We start from the raw sequence: 21,886 nt of genomic DNA, 5'->3' as shown, positions 1-21,886 counted from the left end.
GAGTATAGTGAGTACAATTTAGGTTATAAAAGGGAGGGTTGTATCAGTTTGGAGTTTTGTTTTTTGAAGTGTAAGTATAGAAAAGGGTGTATTTTGATGTCAGGCAGTCACAAAGGTTTATTATAGTGGACGTCTATCATTCTTATTGAATACTCAGAATCTGTATCCTCTTTATATGTTTGGACAATATCCCAAACATAAGAGACAGAGAGAGACAGAGAGTGAGCACGCATCTTAAACACTATCAAAGCTCACTGTCACTTTCCAGGTGTAGCAGACTCAGCCAATTCCATTCTCTTTAATTTGGATTCCCTAACACAAGTAAGTTAGGGAAAGGAGAAAAGCTAACTTGGTTTGTTAATGAGTGGTTACCGCTATGGACAACTGGGCTTAGGCCCTCTAGGGGCCCTCAAAAACACCGTGAAATGCATCTCAGATGTGTTCCTCTCAGCGGCAAAAAAGCTGAAGTATTTGCCGTTAGATCTCGCTATGAGACAGGAAGCAGGGTATGCTTTGTGGGTTCCTTAGAAAACGTCAGTTTTCCAATTTCAAACGCTGCACGTTCCCCTTCCTCTTTCCTTGTCCCTTAAACATGATTTGATGGCTAGGGCTGCAACAGCCAACTTACAACCACAAGGGTAAGGTGAAGTGAATTGCAGAAATATCAGCTCTGACATTATAGAGCCAGTAAAACTGCCTACCTTCATTTTCTTGTATGTGAGAAAACTGACTTTAAAAAAGTGACTACAGTCAAGTTTTCTGTTATCTGTGGGCAAAACCATTCACATTCCTAACTGATTTATTTGGTCTCATTTACAGCCAAGGGCACAGGCCCAATTTTGCTTTTGTGGGTTTTTTAATTTAAAGTCTTTTTTTTTTTTTTCTTTGAGATGAGGTCTCACTATGTTGCTTAGGCTGGTCTTGAACTCTTGGGCTCAAGTGTTCCTACCGTCCCAGCCTCTCAGAATACTGGGAATACAGGCATGAGCCACTGCACCTGGCCTAACTTTGAGTCCAAAGGTAGCAATAGAGGCCAGGTGCAGTGGCTCATGCCTGTAATCCCACCACTTTGGGAGGCCAAGGCAGGAGGATTGCTTGAGGCTGGGAGTTCCTAACCAGCCAGGGCAACATAGCAAGATTCCAGCTCTACAAAAAATACAAAAAGTAGCTGGGCATGGTGGCATGCACCTGCAGTCCCAGGTACTCCTCCGGAGGCTGAGGTAGGAGGATCACTTGAATCCAGGCGTTCAAGGCTGCAATGAGTTATGATTACACCACTGCACTCCAGCCTGGATAACAGAGCAAGATTCTGTCTTAAAAAAAGAAAAGAAAAAAAAAAGACCAGGCATGGTGGCTCGCACCTGTAATCCCAGCACTTTGGGAGGCCAAGGCAGGCAGATCACAAGGTCAGGAGTTCAAGACCAGCCTGACCAACATGGTGAAATTCCCTCTTCACTAAAAATACAAAAATTAGCCGGGCATGGTGGTGTGTGCCTATAATCCCAGCTACTCCGGAGGCTGAGGCAGGAGAATCGCTTGAACCCGGGAGGCGGAGGTTGCAGTGAGCTGAGATCGTGCCACTGTACTCCAGTCTGGGCGACAGAGCGAGACTCTGTCTTAAAAAAAAAAAAAAAAAAAAAAAAAGTTAGCAATACAAAGAAGCGGGGACTGTGGGAAAACTTTCTGGGGATGGCGACAGTTGTAGTAGTTCTGGTGGCACCATCTAGTATGCTGACACTTTAGACCTTATTTTGCTTTCTGGTGGCCTTTGCCAGGGAAACAGACAATAGGTTCTCTATACTTAGTACTAATTGTTACTACTCGTTGAGTGTTTACTGTGAGCCAAGTGTTTTATTAGTTTTCTGTCCTAATTCCTATCAACCACTTAAGATGGGTATTAATATCTTCTCTGAGGTTAAATGAGGATAACTCCAAGATCACACAGTTGGCAGAGCTGGGATTCAGTTTCAGAGTGACCCCGAAACCAGATCTTAATCATATTTCTATATTGTAGCTATTTCTTTTGCCAAGTCCTAATTTTTGGACCTGATACCCTATCTGAGGTTGAAATCTGGGGCCATACCCTTGGAGGGGAAGAAAGATAGGGTCACACAGATGGTTGTCTGTCATTAGCCCATTTGGCAGGGGGATATAGGATCTGCCCAAACGTAGACAGGCTCTGAGCCAGGTTGCACAGATGCAGGCAGTCCTCTGAGTCAGGCTGGGAGAGGCTCCAGATGAACCGCCAGACTTCTGTGTCTGAAACCCTGAGAGGCATAGAGGAAACTTGGGTGGCTCCCTCAGAGACAAAGTGATTCTGCAGGTTCAGAATGTGCTGAACTTACAGGAGAGAAAGATATTAAAAGATAATTGCACAAATGATGAATGAGGATTGTAATACCTGCCAAGAAGGAAAAGCAGTATTGAATGAGAATGTATACATGGTGTCTTAGTTCATTCCTGCTGCTATAACAAAATACCTAGACTGGGTACTTCATAAATAATACACATTTCTTTATTTCTTTCTGTCTCTCTCTCTCTCTCTCTCTCTCTCTCTGTCTTTCGGTCTTGTTGTGTCACCCAGGCTGGAATGCAGTGGCGTGATCTCAGCTCACCGCAACCTCCACCTCTCAGGTTCAAGTGATTCTCCTGCCTCAGCAGAAGATTCGAGTAGCTGGGTTTATGGCTGCGTAGCTGGGACTAGAGGCGCCCACCACCATGCCTGGCTAATTTTTGGATTTTTAGTAGAGATGAGATTTCGCCATATTGGCCAGGCTGGTCTCGAACTCCTGACCTCAGGTGATCCACCCACCTCGGCCTCCCAAAGTGCTGGGATTACATACGTGAGCTGCCGCACCTGGCAATAAAATTATTTCCTATAGTTCTGGAGGCTGGAAGTTCAAGATCAAGATGCCAGCAGGTTCAGTGTCTGGTGGGGGCCTGGTCTCTGCTTCTAAGAGGGCACCTTCTAGCTGCACAGAAAGCAAAAAGGCAAAAGGCCTAGCTAGTTCCCTCAGCCCTTTTAGTAGGCATAATCTCATCCACGAGAGAGGTGCCCTCGTGGCCTGCTCACCTCTGAACGGCCTCACCTCTTAATACTATTGCATTGGGGATTAAGTTTCAACATGAATTTTGGAGAGGACACAAACATTCAAACCATAGGACCTGTACCAGATCTAGTCTGAAGTCTCATATTCAAATTATCCCCTTTTCATTTATTATCTTCTTATCATTACCATCATCTTCCCCTTTATGAGAACAGTATCTTCTGCATTCTCTCTTTGATTGCATCCGCATACCACAGCTTTGATTCAGATTCTGATTAGATCTTTGTGCTTATCTTCTAGCAGTTCTCCCTGCCTCTTTTGTTGCCCACTGAAGGCCATGCCCTACACGGTAGCTAGATTTTTATTTCTAAAATACAGTATGACTAGTGCCTCCTTGCTTTCTCATTAAGGTTTGACCTCTCTGGCCTGGCATAGTTTGCTCAACCCCCTTTTCTTTTTTTTTTTTTTTTTTTTTTTTTTAAGACGGAGTCTTGCTCTCTGCCCCAGGCTGGAGTGCAGTCGCGCGATCTCGGCTCACTGCAAGCTCTGCCCCCCACCCGGGTTCACGCCATTCTCCTGCCTCAGCCTCCCAAGTAGCTGGGACTACAGGCGCCCACCACCGCGCCCGGCTAATTTTCTTGTTTTTTAGTAGAGACGGGGTTTCACCGTGTTAGCCAGGATGGTCTCGATCTCCTGACCTCGTGATCCGCCCGCCTTGGCCTCCCAAAGTGCTGGGATTACAGGCTTGAGCCACCGCGCCCAGCCACAACCCCCTTTTCTTTAGCCTTATCTCCTACTCCTCTCCTGCAGGAACCTCTCACCTCAGCCCAGCACAGATTCCCATCTCCATTACTGTTCATTCATGTTTGCTCTGCAACGATCTGTCTGTCCATCTCTGCCTAGGAAATTACTATTCTGAATTCAAGGCACTCACTGAACATGTGCTAGATGAGAACTCACCACGGATGAAGCACTGGGTCCTGGACAAGGGGCAAGATCAGTGAGGAGGAAAAAGCTGGAAGACAGAAGGCAACACATCTTCTGATGACCACTCCAAATGATAATACTATTTCCAAAATAGACTGTAAACACCATGAGAGCAGTAACAGAGTCTGACTTGTCCACTGCTGGATCCCCAGTTGTGCTTGGTACAAAGTAACATAGCAATTATTGAACTCTTCCAATAATTGCTACTATGTAGCTCAATAATTTTTTTCAGTGCATAAATACATGTTACAGATATTCTTTTATTTATTTATTTTTTTGAGACAGAGTCTCGCTCTGTCGCCAGGCTAGAGTACAGTGGCACGATCTCAGCTCACTGCAACCTCCGCCTCCCGGGTTCAAGCGATTCTCCTGCCTCGGCCTCCCAAGTAGCTGGGACTACAGATGCCTGCCACCATGCCCAGCTAATTTTTGTATTTTTTAGTGGAGACAGGGTTTCACCATATTGGCCAGGCTGGTCTTGATCTCTTGACCTCATGATCTGCCCGCTTCGGCCTCCCAAAGTGCTGGGATTACAGATGTGAGCCACCGCGCCCAGCCCTTCATGTGACGGATGTTCTTAAACTATCTTCCAATCTCTTACTGGAGTTACAAGTGCATGTATCTAGACTTCTTAAAAGATCGGACATTCCTCAGGGCAGGGGTTGTAACTTAAGTCATGTGTACATTCTTTATAATGAAGCATTTTACAAAGTGGTTTCACATACATTACTGCTTCCGTTTCTCATTACAGCCCCAGGAATATTCCCCATTTGATAGATGAGGAAACTTTCTTCCTTCTTCCTGCTTCCTCTTCTCTCTCCTCTTCCTCTAGAATGCATGTATGGTCTATGTTCCTTCTGTCCCTAATCCAGAAAGAGATTTAGAAGAACCAAATGCAGAGTCAAAGACTATATCCAAATATAACGAGTTTGTGTGTGTGTGAGACAGTGTTTTTAGTTAAATGTCAATATTTAAAATATACTATGACTTTTATACCATATTTTTTCATGTTGTCATGTTCTTTTAAACATGCTGGGAGCCATATAGTTAGGAAGAGGCCCAGTAACCCGTCCAAAGTAACCTGACCAAAGTCTGACCCCTAGTAGAGGGCCTATGCCAGCACTGCAACCCAGTGTGTCTCCAGATCCAGAGGCATTTACCGCCTCAAAACTGCCTCAAATGACTGCAGTGTGGTCTATCACAGCAGCTAATTAAGCTCATGGGATTTAGAGTCAGACAGATGTGTTTCCTTCAGTTTCAACAGTTATTTTCTGACCTTGGCAAGTTATTCGGCTTCCTCATTTGAAAACCAGAGGACATAATGGTACCAACCACCGAGAGTTGCTATTAGGAGTAAATGAAAATACGCTTGAAGAACTCAGCATAGGCCTGGCAAGTAGTCAGCGTGCAGTAAATGGTAGCTGTTATTATAAGAACTTTAGTTGTTGAATGATTGACTCTGGCATATAACTCCTGCATTCAACTTGAAATACGGAGCTGTCACAGTCTTTCAGCTGAAGGGGCGGGAACTGTGGCACTCGCCAGTTTTTTCTAGAAATAAATCTTTGTGGGAGGATAATGACCGGTTGGAGAGCGTGAGTCTTGAAGGAACAAAGATCGGATCTCCCGGCCCAAGGAGCAAGGAAGTGAATCCTCCCCTGCGCGCGGCAGCCACCGTGCGGAACCTCCCCTTGAACCGAGTAGCAGCCGCCTGGGCCCGCCCAGCCCAGGGCGAGGCTGCCTCAGAAGCCGGATTTCAGCATGGTGGGTGCAGGATCTACTTTAATTTTGCTCATCTTATTCTCGGGGACCACACCCTGCGCGCCGGGAGGAAGGGCTCCAAAACCACAAGGGCGGAGGCTCTCGCGCGGCCCCAGACCTGACCATCTATGGTCACAAAACACACCGACCAAACAGGAAGTGGGGTGAAAGCGGAGGGTTTTTTATCTTCCCAGTCCCGGGACTGCCAGCCGGGCTGGGGCTGACCCACAGCGCCCTCACTGACCCCCACACCCTGCGCCCAGTCTCCGCAAGTCCTCCCACAACAATGTCCAGACTAATTGCCTTCCCACGTCACAAACGGGGAAACCGAGGTATGCACGCCCAGAGACAGGGGAGCTTGGCCTCGATCCCCACCAAGAGCTGACGGCCGACCGGATTCCTGCCCTCAGAGAATCCTGGACCCCAGTCGTTCCAAGACCCTTTGCGGACTGCAGCGGAAAGGAACCGGCCTCTGCCACTGAGACCAAACTGACAGAGAACTGGCCACTCTTCTGTTCATTCCAGAGAGAAGCTTAGCCAGGGACTTCTGCCCTTCCTGCGCCCGGGCCTCGGGGGCGATTCCGGGTAGGTAAAGCGAAGACCGAGGGCGTGACCTCGCTTGTGAGCCCGCCCTCCCCGCGTCGCTCCCGCCTTGAGGGCGGGGCTCTTCCCCAAGTGCTCTCTGTGCGAGCCGGGCCGCTCTCTCCGGGGCGTGGCGAAGGGGGGCGGGGTCACGAGCGGGGCGGTGAGACTTCCTGCCCAGTCGCGGGCCAGCCTAGCGCTTCAGCCGGCGGCTCATTTCCGGTGGGGGTGCCGCGCCCAGTGAGGGCCCGGAAGTGGGTCGCGCGGAGATTGCTGGGCGGTTCTTGCCGGAAGCGGAGAGCGGCTGATCGCAGTCCGGAGGTGAGGCAGAACTCTGAGGTGAGGGTGTGCAGCTTGGTAGGGACTGGGGTCCCCTCCGGGGCCCATCGGCCCCTGGTGTTGTTAATGGCCTTCCTGGCCTGCGCGCGTGTCGTGAACGCTGCCAAGAGGGCCGGGGCTGAGGCCCTCAGGCCGACCCGGACTCCTGGGCGCGGTCTCTTGAGGTGCGGCCGGGGTGAGCAGCTGAGTCCGGTTGCCCGGGGGAGGCCCCTCTGCCCGATTTCGCAGTACCGCCCATCATTTTCAGCGGAGGCCTGATTCTTGAGGTGCTCTGACTGGAAGGAGCCTCCGAGATCGGAGAGTCTTCCCTGTTCCCTGTTGATGCTCCCATTGCACTGATGGGTAAATTGATCCCTAGAGAAGAGGCTAGTCCGAGATATATAGCGAGTGAGGAAAATAATCAGAATCATGATCCTGGTTCCTTAGATGACCAGCCCCGGTTCCTTCCCTTGTTCCTTCCCTTGTTGCTCTGAACCTCTCTAACTTGGGATGGTCTTCCGGTCGGTGTTGCCCCTAAGGCTGCTGCAGGTCAAAGGCCATCGCTGCGTGGAACTTTTTTTTCCCCTCTTCCCAAATTGAGCCGTTTGAAATGCCTAGGGAGTTTTTAAGAGAGGCGGGCAAATGCTTGTATTTATGGGCAGACATCCTCCTTTTCCTCCTCGGCTGCTGCTCTTATTTTGAAAAGCTAGGCTAACTTTATTGAAGGTGTGTACTTCTGGACCTGAAACCAGACGGCTCAGGTTTGGTCTGGCCTCAGTGCCAAGTGTCTATGGCCATAGGTGCCTTATTTAACTTCTTTGAGCCTCTTTTTGTTCATCATTTAAGTGGAGATCTCTGCTGACCCCGCAGGATTAAATTCAGCGTAACAAATTGTGTTTATTCTATGCCAGCATTTTCCCAGATGCGGGGAATGCAGCTTTAAAACAAAACAATATAGACCCTGCCCGCATGGAGCTAGCACTGTTTGCAGGGATGTTTAAGAAATAATTATGTTGATGAGAGTTAGGAAAGAATAGGGTGCTCTGAAAGTATGTAACAAGGGGTTCAGGAAAAGCCCTTCTGAAGAAGCAGAGTTTTTAAGATGAATTTTGAAGGATAAATAGGAATGTGTTCGAAAAGGGGAATGAGAACATTTGAGACAGGTTAGCATCAGAACTGTGTCAGTTGAAGCTCTTTGTGGGAGCTCTCTTCAAGTGAAAATCCGTGGGCAAATCAGCACATTTATCATTTACCAGACTTTAATTAATGAATTTATTTGTATTTTTAGTAGAGATGGGGTTTCGCCATGAAGGCCAGGCTGCTCTCGAACTCCTGACCTCAGGTGATCCCCCACCTCAGCCTCCCAAAGTGCTGGGATTACAGGCATGAGCCGCCGTGCCCGAACACACCAGATATTTATTAAGACCTTAGCATGTATGAGGCACATTTTAATGAGACAGCCTTTGTAGCAAAGAATACAGTTCTTCTGGAGTTTACAGTGGGAGAGGAAATAGACAAGTAAATGAGGGATGGCTTACAGTTTCATAGCGCATAGCACAGGGCTACAAGAGCACAGAGGAAAAATACCTGAGCCAATTGTCCGGGCTTCCAGGAGGAAATGGGAGGCTAACTCTTGAAATATTTATTTAGCTACATAGGGAATCTGGAAAAGGGATTTCCAGGCAGAGACTACTACAGGTGCAATGACCTGGAGAACTGGACAGCTGAAAGACCACGACTAGTTCAGTGTCACTGGGATTCTAGTAATGGTTGGGGAAGTGGAGGAGGTGAGATGTGGTCAGGTCAGTCATATGTGGAGGACATTGTAAGTCATGCTAAGGAATTTGGATTTTTACCCTGAAAGCTATAGAGATGCTTTGAAGGGTTTTATGCAGGAAAATGATGTCATCAGATTTATATTTTAGAAAGTTCATTCTGTCAAGTAGGAGGGGACCAGGCCTATGGGGGAAGTAAACCAGTATTTGGAAGCTCTTGCTGTAGACATGGCCTGAACTAAGACGGTGGAAATGGGAATGGAGAGGGATCATATGTGAGCAATATTAAGAAGATAGAATCCATAGAATTGGAGGCTGATTATGGGAATGAAGAAGTAAGAGTAGCACGATTGCCTGGCTTTGTGGCTTAGGGAACTGGGTAGTACCATTCAGATAAAGAGCATGAGAGGTAAATTAGGGAAGTGACATGGGAAAAAAATGCATTTTGAATGTTTTTAGTTTGAGGTGTTTGTAGCACATCCAGGCAAAGATGTCTAATAAGATGGGTCAGTTAAAGGAAACAGCAAGAGTAAAGATACGGAGACAGGAGAGGGCCTAAATTGTTCAGTGAAATACTGGGGCCTGGAGTTTTGCAGAAGACCAGACTGCAAAAAAGGTTAGATGTCAGCCAAGTTGTGAAGGGCTTTTGTTTGTTTGTTTGTTTGTTTGTTTGTTTGTTTGTTTTGAGACGGAGTCTTGCTTTGTTGCCCAGGCTGGTGTGCAGTGGCACTCTCTCAGCTCACTGAAACCTCCATCTCCCGAGTTCAAGCAATTCTCCTCTCTCAGCCTCCCGAGTAACTGGGATTACAGGTGCACGCCACCATGCCCCGCTAATTTTTGTCTTTTTAGTAGAGACAGGGTTTTACCATGCTGGCCAGGCTGGTCTCGAACTCTTGACCTCGTGATCCGCCCGCCTTGGCCTCCCAAAGTGTTGTGATTACAGGTATGAGCCACTGCGCCCTGTGTAAAGGACTTTTAATGCCTTGTTGAATTTGTTTGGATTTGATTTTGTGGTTGGCAGTTTGCTGATTGATTTGCCTAGGTCCAGCATAAATAAATTTCTGGGCCGGGCACAGTGACTCACACCTGTAATCCTGGCACTTTGGGAAGCTGAGGTGAGCAAATCACTTGAGATCAGGAGTTCAAGACCAGCCTGGCCAACATGGTGTAACACCGTCTCTACTAAAAATACAAAAATTAGCTGGGCATGGTGGCGCACACCTGTAATCCCAGCTACTCGGGATGCTGAGGCAGGAGAATTGCTTGAACCCAGGAGGTGGAGGTTGCAGTGAGCTGAGATTGTACCACTGCCCTCCAGCCTGGGTAACAATGAGACTCTATCTCAAAAAAGAAAAAAAGGAGTTTCTTGCTTTTTCCAGAAATACTTCCTCAACTGGGTGGGCATAATTGATATCTCAGAGAAGTTTAAATAAAATGGTAGCAGTGAAAGTACTTTGTAGAATACAGCCTGATGTGCAAACCAAAGGTGATGGTGATGTTAAGATTCAGTGAGTATATTTTTGCTTTGGAGGTTAGCTATTGAGTCTGTAAAATGTTTTGTTTCCAACCTACGGATGATCTTTTATTCTCACGGATGATCTCTTATTCACACCCTTTTCCTGGTTGCAGTTATTTTTTTTTAGCTTTTAAAAAGTGACTTTCTTGAGGCTGAATTGGAGACTAACCTGGTCAATATAGTGAGACCCCTGTCTCTACAAGAAAAAAAAAAGGTGACTTCCTCTTTTCAGTTTTTTGTGAAGTATTGTGAATCAAAGATTTTTCTTTTAACTTAAGCAAATGCAAAGTGTCACTGGAAGCTGAACCTCTGGTTTGAAATTTAATGCTGAGATTTGAAATCTGAGAGTTCTTGAGCGGTATCTTACCCAATCCTAGTGATTATTCCTTTGAAATGTTGCCATCAGTTTCTTTCTTTATTTGTGCTAACCTGGCATTCATGACCTACACTTCAGCTTCTCTATGACAACCAGACTAATCTTTAATTTAAAGTTCTCTAAGAAGAAGCATTTTTCATCTTGTTACTCTTCACAGACTTCATATTTGCAAAGAATCAATTCTAGACTCTTTTGTCCATCTTACAGAGTTCTCCACAGTCTAGGCTCTTATCTTAATTTTTATTAGATGGTACAGGTTGACTTTCTAATTTAGAAAGTCCTGAACTAGCATTTTACTTAACCTTTCGCACCTCCCTATGCTCCTTGTTAAATTAGAACAGGGTTTCTCAACGTTGGCCCAGTTGACATTTTGGGCCATATAATTCTTTATTATGGAGTTGTCCTGTGTATTGTAGGATATTAAACAGCATCTGTCTCTACCTAGTAGATGCCAATAACACTTCCTCAGTTGTGACAATCAAAAATGTCTTCAGACATTGCCATATGTCTCCTGGAGGACAAAATTGCCCCTGCTTGAGAATTGCTGCATTAGAAAGTATCATAGCTATGATTGTGCAATGTCCCCAACTAAATTCTGTGAGAGCAGGCCCCATAGCCCTACTTGGCACAGTCAATGGTACATGATAAGCACTCAGTACCCTGCAATGAATGAATCATTTGTTTTTGTTGAAGCCTCAAGAAATTACCCTTCAAGGAATTTCTGGGTATGCAGGTTGGAGTACAATGTTGCAGTCATGGCTCACTGCAACCTCCAACTTCTGGGTTCAAGTAATCTCACCTCAGCCTCCTGAGTAGCTAGGACTACAGTGTTTTTTTCTTTCTTTTGTTTTTTGTTTTTTTGAGATGGAGTTTCACTCTGTTGCCCAGGCTGGAGTGCAGTGGCGCGATCTAGTCTCACTGAAGCTTCCCCCTCCCGGGTTCAAGCAATTCTCCTGCCTCAGCCTCCCCAGTAGCTGGGACTACAGGCACACACCACCACACTCAGCTAATTTTTGTATTTTCAGTACGGACAAGGTTTTGCCATGTTGGGCAGGCTGGTCTCGAACTCCTCAACAGAACCACCCACCTCAGCCTCCCAAAGGGCTGGGATTACAGGCATGAGCCACTGCACGCTTGGCCAAAAGTTTGATTTTTTTTAGAGATAGAGTCTCACTATGTTGTCTGGGCTGATCTCAAACCCCTGGCCTCAGGTGATTCTCTGGCCTCAGTCTCCTGAGTCACTGGGATTACAGGCATGAGCCACCACACCTGGCAGATGTGATCTTAGAGAAATGCCATTGATTTAAGTACTAGAAGCAAGCTGCTTGTTTGCAGTATAAGTCAGCAGATTTCCCTCTCTATTGAAAATTACATAAATTCCTGTTTTGTTCACGTTGCTTGTATTCAGAGTGCTTGGTTTTAGTGGACAGGGACTATTTATTTTATTTTTTATTTTTTATTTTTGAGATGGAGTTTTGCTCTTGTTGCCTAAGCTGGAGTGCAGTGGCACGATCTCGGCTCACCTCAATCTCCGCCTCCTGGTTTCAAGCAATTCTCCTGTCTCGGCCTCCCGAGTAGCTGGGATTACAGGCATACGCCACCACGCCCAGCTAATTTTGTATTTTTTAGTGGAGATGGGATTTCTCCTTGTTGGTCAGGCTGGTCTCGAACTCCAAACCTCAGGTGATCCACCCACCTCGGCCTCCCAAAGTGCTGGGATTACAGGTGTGAGCCACCGCGCCAGGCCGGGACTATTTATTTTAAAGTTGCGTATATGCTGGGCGTGGTGATTCACACCTGTAATCCCAGCACTTTGGGAGGCCAAAGCGGGCAGGCCAATCCCAACTACTAGGGAGGCTGAGGCAGGAGAATCACTTGAACCCCGGGAGGTGGAGGTTGCAGTGAGCTAAGATCGCACCACTCCATGATCTGTGCCAGCCTGGGTGACAGAGCGAGACTCTGTCTCAAAAACAACAACAACAACAAAAAACAAACACTAAAGTTGCATATAGTTTATGGAGTATTCACATTTATTTTAGTTGATAAAATTATACAGTCATGTGTTGCTTAATGACAGGAATACATCCTGAGAAATTTGTCATTAGGTGATTTCATCATTGTGGGAACATCATAGAGTGTACTTGCACAAATTTAGATGGTACTGCACATCTAGACTATATGGTATAACTTATTGCTCCTGTATTATGACTGTATCTAATACTGTAGGCAGTTTGTAACACAGTGTAAGTATTTGTTTATCTAAACTTTTTTTTTTGGGGACTGAGTCTCGCTCTGCCACCCAGGCTGGAGTGCAGTGGCATGATCTTGGCTCACTGCTCACTGCAACCTCTGCCTCCCGGGTTCAAGCAATTCTTCTGCTTCAGCCTCCCGAGTAGCTGGGACTACAGGCGTGCAACAACATGCCCGGCTAATTTTTGTATTTACTTTAGTAGAGATGGGGTTTAACTATATTGGCCAGGCTGGTCTGAAACTCCTGACTTTGTGATCCGCCAGTCTCAGCCTCCCAAAGGGCTAGGATTATAGGTATGAGCCACCGTTCCTGGCCACATTTTTAAAGTACAGTAAAAATAGGGTATTTTAATCTTATGGGACCACTGTTGTATATGTGGTCCATCATTGACCACAATGTCATTACATAGTGCATGACTGTAGTTTCATGACCTTAAATTAATGCAGCTACAGCATTCACATGCAATTTCTTCTTGATGTACTGTATGTTAACCTGATAAAAACAAAGTTCTAAAAATATGCCTCAGCTACAGTGCTGCTTTATTTGCCTTGTATTACCAGATTTTGTGCCAAACTTTTCCATTTGGCTGGAAAATAGTTGAAATGTTTAATGGAAGGAGCAGGCTTGCTTTGTTTTGTTTTGTTTTGTTTTGTTTTGTTTTGTTTTTTTCCTCCAGAGGGCATTGAAATTCCTATACTTTAGTTAATTATAGACTTACAATATTTCCATATTTCTACTTGTAGATGAATCATGGCTAAGGACAAACGTCATCCTTGAATCCATCTTTAAATAATGAGAGTGGGAAATGCTGTTCTTTTAAAGCAACTATTCAAGCTGAAATCAGCCAATACGGTTTTCCCTTACACGCTGTAAAACATGTAGAAGTAGAAAGGGACTGCTGAATGCTCTGTGCAATTAGTCTTCATAATATTCTTTGAACGTAGGAGAGAAGAGAACCCATGACCACACAAAGTTACCTGTTTGCCCCAGACATTGAAACAGCTAGTTCCCAAGTCTAATTTCACTTTATACACTAACTTTACTCCCTCCTGGAGTTTCAGATAAAGGACATGTGTAAGGAGGGAACAGGAGACAGGTGTTGATAATGGGTTGGATTCCTTCCCTCCCTAGAAGATAGGCCTTTCTTTTTAAATCTAAACCTCAGGTGGCAGTGACTCAGGCACTAAATGTCATTGGTTTAATCAGTGAAACCAAATGCTTAGAGAAGAACAGTGGCTCCTGATTTGGGTTAGATTTAGGTGGCATCTTTTTTTTTTTTTTGAGATGGTGTTTTGTTCTGTCCAGGCTGGAGTGCAGTGGCCTGACCTAGGCTCACTGCAACCTCTACCTCCCGGGCTCAAGCAATTCTCCTGCCTCAGTCTCTTGAGTAACTGGGATTACAGGTGCCCACCACCATGCCTGGCTAATTTTTTAATTTTTGTATTTTTCGTAGAGAAAGGGTTTTGCCATGTTGGCCAGGCTGGTCTCGAACTCCTTACCTCAGGTGATCTGCCCTTCTTGGCCTCCCAAAGTGCTGGGATTACAGGCATGAACCATTGTACCTGGCCTAAATGACATCTTTACTGGGGCAAAGTGGTTCCTGTTATTTGGTTTCTGTGGTAAGCCAACTTGTATCTTCTGGTAGCATGTGTAGGTTTTACTTTGTGATATGTTAAAACCTAGTGATAAGAATTTATTAGAAGTAGTACTAACTAATATATAGTTTAGTGGTAATTTAGAAGAGATACCCAAGTAGAGATTTTTATTATCATTATGAAAGATTATATGTTAAAAGAAAGTTTGGAACACTGAAGTAGAAATTGTCAAAATCCCCATCACCCAAATGTGACAAATATTGTAAATTTTGTGTTCAAGTTTTTTTCACACTCCATTTAGCTGTTCCCCTATAATTAGAAGTCCAAGATAGATATAGATAGATCAATAGATCTAACATTGCAGCAAACATCTCCATGCTTATCACTTTTCTCACATTATGATTTACTTTCTTAGGATAAAACCTCAGGAACAGGATTACAAAATTAAGGGCAAGAGAAGCATTTTGGAGCAAATCAATTGGGCTACCATAGTAGACAGGCTGATTTGTACGGTTGCTTTATTTTCAATTTTACTTAAGGATGATGACTTAGAAAAACAACTATGGAACAAAGTAGAAAACATTTCAAGCATAGCAACTTCCTACTCAAGTGGAAATTCATGCTACTGGCTTAATTGCCTGGTGGGATGTGACAAGAACTGCACGAGTAACCTGGTTCCATTTACTTCTGAATGACTTCCTTGAATAGGCAGAAGGAATTGGGTTAAGTTGTTAGAAGTATGAGAGTGTGAAGCAGCTTTGGCAGGAATCACTAGCCATTTCTGATTTTTTTTTTTTTTTTTTTTTTGAGTCAGAGTGTCTCTCTGTCGCCCAGGCTGGGGTGCAGTGGCGCGATCTCGGGTCACTGCAACCTCAGCCTCCCGGGTTCAAGAGATTCTTGTACCTCAGTTCTGGCGTAAGATGGTGTTTTTACAAGATGATTTCTAGGATTACAGGCATGCACCACCATGCCTGGCTAATTTTTGTATTTTTAGTAGAGACGAGGTTTCGCCATTTTAGCCAGGCTGGTCTCAAACTCTTGACCTCAGGTAATCCACCTGCTTCAGCCTCCCAAAGTGCTGGGATTACAGGCATGAGCCACTGCATCCGGCCTGGTTTTTTGGTTTCAAACCACAATAGACATTGCTGGATAATCAAGCTCATAGTTTCTTTTTGCTCTGCATGATATCCCTCCAAGAGCTTGTCTATTCTCGTGACTTCATGACAGTTCTTTGCCAATGATTTGCAAACATTATCTCCAGTCTTGATTGTTTCCCAGGTTTTATTTCTAAATACTCACTAGTCATTTTCACTTAGAAGCTTTGTCTTCTTTTCAAACCCAGCATTTCCAAAACTGACCTCATCTTGTTGCCCTAACTAGAACATGCCACAACGCATTTCTGCCCATAATGTCATTATTCTCTTAAGGCCCCCATATTTGCAAATCTGGAGTCATCTTTGTCTCCCTTCTCTGAATGCTACTGTGCTCACAGTCAGTACCATACAGTTAGTACTTGTTCTCAGTTTAATGCACACTTGTTTCATGTGACCTCCAAGGGCAGAACCAAGATTCGTGGGTGGAAGTTTCAGGGAGCCAGATTTGCCTCCATATAAGGAAGAACTTTTTAATACTTTGAGCTGTCTAAATGGAATGGGCTGCCTCCAGAAGTCTTGGGTTCTCCATCACTGAAGGTGTTTGAGCAGAGGCTGCCTGACTAATTGCTAATTGAAAGGACTGTTCTGGCATAAGATGGTATTTTTACAAGATGATTTCTAGAATCCCTCTAATCCTGAGAACCAGTGAGTCAATAGAAGGTAGCTTTGTCTCTCCTGCTCTCCTGTCTCTCTTTGACTCCCTTAGGACAGGGAAACTATTTTACCTTTCTTTTATATTCCGTACAGCGCTTAATTCAGGTGCTGGTCTCTTAATTGCCTAAAGATGATTATTTACAGGTTAATTTATTCTTTCCATTTTGTTCCAGTATTTGGTTAGACACCAGATGTTGTGGATTTTTTTCCTTTGAAACATCTTTTGTAGGCTGGGCACCGTAGTTCATGCTGTCATCCCAGCACTTTGGGAGACCAAGGCGGGTGGATCACCTGAGATCAGGAGTTCGAGACCAGCCAGACCAACATGGTGAAACCCTGTCTCTACTAAAAATACAAAAATTTACAGGGCGTGGTGATGCATGCATGCCTGTAGTTCCAGCTACTCAAGAGGCTGAGGCAGGAGAATCACTAGAACCTGGGAGGTGGAGGTTGTAGTGAGCCGAGATCATGCCATTGCACTCCAGCCTGGGCAACAGAGTGAGACTCCATCTCAAAAAATAACAATAATAATAAATAAATACAAATATCTTTTGTAGTAGCCTTATTTTACAGCTAGATGAATAACAGTTTTTAATCTAACTTTCTAGACCCTAATATCATCACTTGTCTCCACATCCCATTCTGTTTATCAGAGTACTTGTAAGCACTTTGCTTTCATCATATTATTCTTTCACTCTCAAAACCCTTGAATGACTTCACATTTATCACAACATCAAATTTAAATTTTCCCTGGCTTTCAGTGCCCTCCATAATCTGGCCCAGCTTGCTCATGCATCCTTGTTTCCTATAATACTCCATGTTCTATACAGGCTAACCCACTCACATTTTCTGTGCATAGCCTGCTTGGTCTCCTTTTTTGCTTTTGACTTGCTCTAGAATGGCTTCCCTTTTTTCTCTTACCTCTTCAAGATGCCTCACTTCCCTCCTGAAACCAAACTACTGCCAGTCCTCATGGATTTCCTCGGAACTCTCAGAGCATGTCGTAATTTATGTAATTCAGAACCATAGCAACAACATTCTGTGAAGAAAAATCTGCAAGAATAGGCTAATTTAACTTTCCCTAATCCAACTGGATATTCCCTTAAAACCTTTAAAAATATAGGCTGGATGTGGTGGTTCACATCTGTAATCCTAGCACTTTGGGAGGCTGAGGCAAGAGGACTGTTCGAGCCCAGGAGTTTGAGACTAGCCTGAGCAACATAGTGAGACTCTGTCTCTACCACACACATACACACACGCATACACACACATACAAAAAAAGCAAGGCATGGTGGCATGTAGTTATAGTCCTAGTAGTCCCAGCTCCTCAGGAGGCTGAGGCCAGGAGGTCAAGGCCGCAGTGAGCTGTGAACACACCACTGCACTCCAGTCTGGTCAATAGAGCCAGACCCTGTTTGTTTTTTTGTTTTTTTGTTTTTTTTGAGACAGAGTCTTGCTTTGTTGCCCAGGCTGGAGTGCAGTGGAGCGATCTTGGCTCACCGCAAGCTCCGCCTCCTGGGTTCATGCATGCCATTCTCCTGCTTCAGCCTCTCGAATAGCTGGGACTACAGGTGTCCACAACCACGCCCAGCTAATTTTTTGTATTTTTTTTTTTTAGTAGAGACAGGGTTTCACCATGTTAGCCGGGATGGTCTCAATCTCGTGACCTCGTGATCCGCCCGCCTTGGCCCAGCCGGTTTTTTTTTTTTTTCTTTAAATAAAAACCAAAAAACTTTAACAAATATAATCTACAGTATTTATTCCATTCACATTTTATTTTGTTGTCCTAACCAATATGTGTGCTTCTGGAAGGGAGGGACCATGTGTCGTCTGTTTCTTCAGTAGGCCCACAATGCTAAGCACTTTGATTTTATTAGCATCTTCTATATGCCTAGTTTTTCTAGGTACTGGAAGATACAGTCAGTGCAGGAGGTAGAATGGATGAATTCCCATCCTTGAGCCTATATTCCAGTACATAATATGTAGTGCTCACATTTTACATTTGAATTGCATTTTAACACTTCTGAAGTGATAACTCGTATCTATGAAATCACCTCTTTTGATCCTTATATATCTCTGTATGCTAGATGAGGATTACAATCCGTTATGTGACTGTGTAAAGTTACACAGTTAGTATGTACAGCTTGGGACTCAGGCCTCAGTCTCCTAATTTTATTTGGATTTGTGTAATTTTGACCACCTCTGTTTCTGAAGCTTTTATGATGAATGCTTAAGTAGTTGGGAATCCAGACATTCATTTATGGAGGTTTACATGTAGTTCTTGGTTATTGACAATTAGAAATGGCAAGGAGCAAGATGAGGCAGACATACAGTTCTCTGCTCTGATACTTCTGTATTTGGGAGAAGCCTTATTTATTTATTTTAATAAAAGAGATGAGGTTTTGCTATGTTGCCCAGGCTGGTCTTGAACTTCTGGCCTTAAGCCATCCTCCTGCCTCGGCCTCCCAAAGTGCTGGGATTATAGGTGTGAGCTATCATGCCTGGCCTAAGAAGCCTTATTTTAAACATTTGCTTTCCAAATATGTCTCATCTATCCTGTATGTGATTGAAAAAAGTTGGCCTCCATGGAGAAAATTAAAAGCAGAAAAATGGAAGATGCTGACTGGGCACGGTGGCTCACACCTGTAATCCCAGCACTTTGGGAGGCCAAGGCAGGTGGATCACCAGGTCAGGAGATCAAGACCATCCTGGCTAACACGGTGAAACCCCATCTCTAATAAGAATACAAAAAATTAGCCTGGTGTGGTGGCACGCGCCTGTAGTCCCAGTCGGGAGGCTGAGGCAGGAGAATTGCTTGAACCCAGGAGGTGGAGGTTGCAGTGATCTGAGATTGTACCACTGCACTCCAGCCTGGGCAACAGAGAGAGACTCCATCTCAAAGAAAGAAAAATGGAAGATGCTAATAATGTAACTAAAGACACTATAAAGAGGCCTTCAGTCCATAGTGCTGTGCTTAGCAACAAGTCAGGACTGGATACTAGGATAAACCATGTAGTCACTTAATTTCTTAAAAGCCATTGTGGAGTAGCGAGAAGAGCTGCAGAGTAGGATTCAGAATATTTGTGCTCTAGGCCTGGGTTCTTTACTCACTGGTTGTTTGATCTCTGGCAAGCTTTTAACTGCTGTGAATGTCAGTTCAGTTTCTTCATTCTAAAAACAGGGATCAATGTCTGCATAACATACCATGCAGGATTATTTTAAGTCTCAAAAGAATCAACAGATTAATAATGTTAAGCATTTACAACTATAATTATTATATTTAATTAATATTATATATTCTAAGAAGAGTACTTTCCTTATGGTACTTAGTTTGAAGATCTCTATATCAGTGGGATTTGTGCCTGAGAAGGCAACATTTATTTGAAAGACAGGAGAGTTTGTAAGGTCTTGCAAAAGCAGATAAGTAAAAAATTAAACAAAAAAAGGAAAAAAAAACTTCTCCATGGATTCGATAAGGGAGATAGCCATGCTGTGTTGAGGGGAGAGTGAGTAACAGCCTTTATTTATTTATTTTCTTACTTAAACACCCTTATTAGCCTACTGTTCTTTTTTTTTTTTCTTTTTTTGAAACATAATCTTACTCTGTTGCCCAGGCTGGAGTGCAGTGGCGCAATCTCAGCTTACTGCAACCTCCGCCTCTCAGGTTCAACTAATTCTCGTGTCTTAGTCTCTTGAGTAGCTGGGACTACAGGCACACACCACCACGCCTGGCTAATTTTGTATATTTTAGTAGAGACGAGGTTTCACCACGCTGCCCAGCTGGTCTCGAACTCCTGAGCTCACGCAATCCACCCATCTCGGCCTCCCAAAGTGCTAGGATTACAGGCGTGAGCCAAACACACAGTGTTTTGTTTTATTTTATTTATTTATTTATTTTGAGACGGAGTCTCGCTCTGTCGCTCAGGCTGGAGTGCAGTGGCCGGATCTCAGCTCACTGCAAGCTCCGCCTCCCGGGTTCATGCCATTCTCCTGCCTCAGCCTCCCGAGCAGCTGGGACTGCAGGCGCCCACCACCTCGCCCGGCTAGTTTTTTGTATTTTTTAGTAGAGACGGGGTTTCACCGGGTTAGCCAGGATGGTCTTGATCTCCTGACCTCGTGATCTGCCCGCCTCGGCCTCCCAAAGTGCTGGGATTACAGGCTTGAGCCACCGCGCCGGGCCACATACAGTGTTTTTAATGCATCGTATGTTTATAGTACTGGAATTACAGCGGCAAGACATGGTCCTTGCCTTAGGGTGGCTAGTTGCCTGTTGACTAGAGGAGATCAGATGCATTCAGGGGAGTATGGCCATAAACTCTTAGACTCTGAAGACTATTAAATAAATTATTTTATTTTATTTTATTATTACTAACGTTTTGAGACAGAATCTTGCTCTGTCACCCAGGCTGGAGTGCAGTGGTACTATCTTGGCTCATTGCAACCTCCCCTTCCCAGGTTCAAGCCATTCTTGTGCTTCACCCTCTATAGTAGCTGAGATTATAGCACGTGTCACCATGCCCAAGTAATTTTTGTATGTTTAGTAGAGACGGGATTTAGTAGAGATGAGGTTTTGCCATGTTGGCCAGGCTGATCTCAAACTCCTAGCCTCAAGTGATTGCCTGCATTGCCCTCCCAAAGTACTGGGATTACGGGCATGAGCTACCACGCCTGGCCAAATAAATGATTTTAAACCAGTGTGGGCAGTGTTGTGACAGAGATAAGTGCATAGTGTTGAGGTAGCACATACTAGAAATACTTCCCCAGGAGGTGATACCTTAGCTGAGACTTAAAGGACAATAGGAGTTCTAGAGGGGCAGATGGGAAAGGGAAAACATCTAAGCAGAGTGGATAGCATTATAAAGGCTCAGAAGTGAGAGAAAGCATGACTCTTTCTGGAAAACGCAAGTAGTCCCGGGTTACTGTAGTGTGCTAAGGAAAGATGTAGCAAGAGATAAAACTGAGGAGTGGTAGAAGATTAAGCAGGACCAGATTAGAGGAACTCTTGTTTGGACTTTACCCTGAACGCTCTGGGGTATGTATCAAATGCAGCTGTAATATTATATCTCAAATGCAAATATAATTATAAATATTTCTTTAATGCCATTCAGTACTCTGGGAAATGTTGAGATATATCACTCTGACTATAATATGGAGAATGGATGAAGAAAGTTTATTACTGTAACTAGGGGAGACTAGCCAAGAAGTCATTGCAGTAATCTTGGTGAAGTCTTGATACCCTTTTTTTTTTGAGACAAGATCTTGCTTTGTTGCCCAGACTGGAGTGCAGTGGTACAGTCATGGCTTACTGAAGCCTCTGCCTTCTGGGCTTAAGCCTTCCTCCCACCTCAGCCTCCGAGGTAGCTGGGACCACAGTTGTACGCCACCATTCTTGGAAAAATTTTAAATTATTTTTGTAGCGACGAGGTCTCCCTATGTTGCCCAGGCTAGTCTTGAACTCCTGACCTCAAGCAACCCTCCTGCCTTGGCCTCCCAAAGTGCTGGGATTAGAGGAGTGAGCCACTGTGCCCGTCCACTATCCTAACCCTTATCAGTCAGGATGGAGGCAAGGGGCATCTATTCATAAGCCTATGGATTTTGATGACTGATAAGATGTTGTGGGGGAGTTTGTGGAATCCTTACTATTTTCCAGGACTGTGCCAAGCACTTCTGCATGGATTCCTTCATTTATTCTCACTGAAGCCCTTTGGATTTTTGTACTATTATTGTCTTCATTATAAAGATAAGGAAATGGAGTCTCAGAAAGTTTGATAACTCCTTATAGTCACAAAGCCAGTGCATATTGTTATTCAAACCTCCAATCTCTCTGATTTCCTCTGAAGAACACTCTTTTTTTTTTTTTTTTTTTTTTT

At 44.5% G+C, this 21,886-nt stretch overlaps 1 protein-coding gene across 10 annotated transcripts in view; it reads left to right on the top strand.

Moving 5' to 3' along the window:
- The first annotated feature begins 5,457 nt into the window (after positions 1-5,457).
- The window catches only part of CAP1 (cyclase associated actin cytoskeleton regulatory protein 1), a 35,200-nt gene continuing 18,771 nt past the window's right edge, over positions 5,458-21,886 (top strand). Inside the window, exon 1 of one of the 10 annotated variants that reach the window (XM_017873339.1) lies at positions 5,458-6,698. The gene's annotated coding sequence lies outside the window, so the exon portion shown is untranslated. Of the gene's footprint in view, positions 6,717-21,886 lie in introns of all 10 variants that reach the window. The other 9 variants (XM_017873333.1, XM_017873334.1, XM_017873332.1 and 6 more) reach the window with 9 other exon arrangements.

This window comes from Rhinopithecus bieti, unplaced genomic scaffold (assembly GCF_001698545.2).
Source record: "Rhinopithecus bieti isolate Rb0 unplaced genomic scaffold, ASM169854v2 scaffold_6907, whole genome shotgun sequence".
Taxonomy (NCBI): Eukaryota; Metazoa; Chordata; class Mammalia; order Primates; family Cercopithecidae; genus Rhinopithecus; species Rhinopithecus bieti.
The sequence above is the reverse complement of the archived record's forward strand: the minus strand, read 5'-3'. Positions and strand labels throughout refer to the sequence as shown.